The following is a 2,209-nucleotide window of genomic DNA, read 5'->3' on the forward strand; positions in this document are numbered from 1 at the left end:
GAAATACTACTGAAAAATGGGCCATTGAAACCACTCCGGAGCACAGTGCAGACACGCAGGAGCTAGTTACGCATCAGAGTTGGCAGGACAGAACTGGGTTGTTGTTTCGTTTTTGTTTTTGTTTGGCGAGGGGGTGGGGGGATACAGCCACTCAAATAAAGACTCTAGCATGTCAGGGATGAGCTGTTTAGTCACCCTTCCAACTGGAAGTTTCTCTTTCCGGAGGCAAATCTTTTTAAGTGTAGATTTTATTATGAGATGGGAGAACCTCTTGGGGAACATCAATCCTTAAACTCCGTTTTAGGATATGGCAGCGTCTGTCTACACACCGCAGATAATAATGGTTTTATTAGCCTTTGGCCCACACTTCCTCCCCAAGGAATAATGGCACAATAGTTTGGGGCTTTGCTTTTCCAAAACCTGAAGTAAAAATGTAATGTTTCACAACTGTCATCCAGCAGCACGATGGCCAAACACACCAAGAAGGCCGGACTCGTGGGTAACGGGGACCCATTGCAGAATCTCCCCCCAGAAAATGGTGAAGGGAATTGAAATCGGCCGATGTGCGGAGTACGCTTACTCCTTGTGTGGCAAAACCAAAACGAAGAGATGGGCTGTAGGGATGTGGCCCCGTGGTTTCTGGGTGAGAACAGGAGCTGGTGGGGCCCGGACCCATGTCATCCTCTCTGCAGTCACAGTAAACGAAGGACCTGGAAGACCAGTAGAAGCTCCACCATTCGAAACATCTCTGACCTGTCATAAAGGGGTTGCTTTATGTAAAAACAAGTAAACATGAAAATATCAGTCCAAAAAACCCGTCTTCCTAATCCCAGTGTAAGGAAAGAGAAAAATGGTCTTTCAATAAGCCCACAGACAGCCCTTTGAACATTCAAACCACTTCTCAACGTGAGACGTGCAGCTGACGGAGCTGTAGTCGCCAGTCCTCTTCCCTTCCTCCTGCAGTGAGTAGTGGTTTCTGTCCCCTGGGATGTTATCTTCTGAGACTGGTGGCCTATTTTTCAGCTCCTGAGGGTGTCACAGCACTTAAGCGCTCGGCGAGTAACCATCAGGTCGATGGTTCTAATCCCCTTAATAGCTCCGAGAAAGGAACGACCTGGTGATCTGCTCCCATAGTTAGTCTTGGAAACCCCACGGGGCAGCCCTGCTCCGTCCTATAGGGACATGGTGAGTTGGAATCAACTTGACGGCAAAAGGTTTGGCAGCGGGTTAAGGGTTGTCTCTGCTCCTGTCAGGTGTCGCTTCTTAACTTCTCTGGCTCTGCTCCCCAAGCTCCAGCCTTTGACGATCATCTGGGGAGGAGTCTCTGGTCTGTCCGGTTTCTGCAGTGGGTTACACCTCAGTTCTTTGCTGAAAGAATTCACGCCGAAGCATGTTCTGTGATCCAAGTGGGTTTTTATGAAGGACAAGACAAGTTTCAGGTTGTACAGCCTCAAAAGGCTACATACTATTTCTGGAAAGTGCAAAGCCACATGGAAGTTGCCCTGGGGTTCACAACTGGGCACAGACAACCACATGGAAAAGAGCACCCACGCGTGTGGATCTTGGGTAAGGTGACCAGACGTCCGGCTTTGGGCGGGACAGTCCCGATCTTTAACAATTTTTCCTGCGTCATGCAGCGTTTTTTTTTTTTAAGTCCTGATTTTTGGAAAGAATGCACGACAAGCTAGGGTAAAGCTAGGGTATACAGTTTTTGGCTGCCATGTGGCTATTTCACCAGGATATGAGTTTTATCAATGGTGTCCTGCTTTACCAATGTTAAAATCTGGTCACCTTAATCTTGGGGGGGGTGTCCCCAGAGGCCAGAAGCCCAAGAACCATAGAGACTAAGAGCATGTGGGCCAAGAGGCTGTGGGCCCCAAGTAGGCCCAAATCGGGCCCATGTGTGCACCCACGGCAGAGGGAGACCCTCCCCTTGCCACTGACCAGGAGCAGGGTAAAAGAGAGCATTTCAAACCTCTGGCGGGGGAGGCATGGTGGGTGGTACTGATTGACCCCATTGGCTGAGTTAGGCCCACCTGTGAGATGTACCTAAGGTGGGTGTGTCCAAGATGTTGGTTTTACCTGGGCTGAGGGGCTTGTGTCTGTGCATGCTCAGTTTGGGGTCTTCGCAGGTGTTCAATGGTTGCCTGGTTTCTTTCCAACCTCCTCTATGGGTGGGTCTTTGCAGGCATGGGAGGGACAACCCCCC

The sequence above is a fragment of the Echinops telfairi genome, unplaced genomic scaffold (genome assembly GCF_000313985.2).
Source record: "Echinops telfairi isolate 266 unplaced genomic scaffold, ASM31398v2 ScPeMD7_7466;HRSCAF=8504, whole genome shotgun sequence".
In the NCBI taxonomy this organism is placed as follows: Eukaryota; Metazoa; Chordata; class Mammalia; order Afrosoricida; family Tenrecidae; genus Echinops; species Echinops telfairi.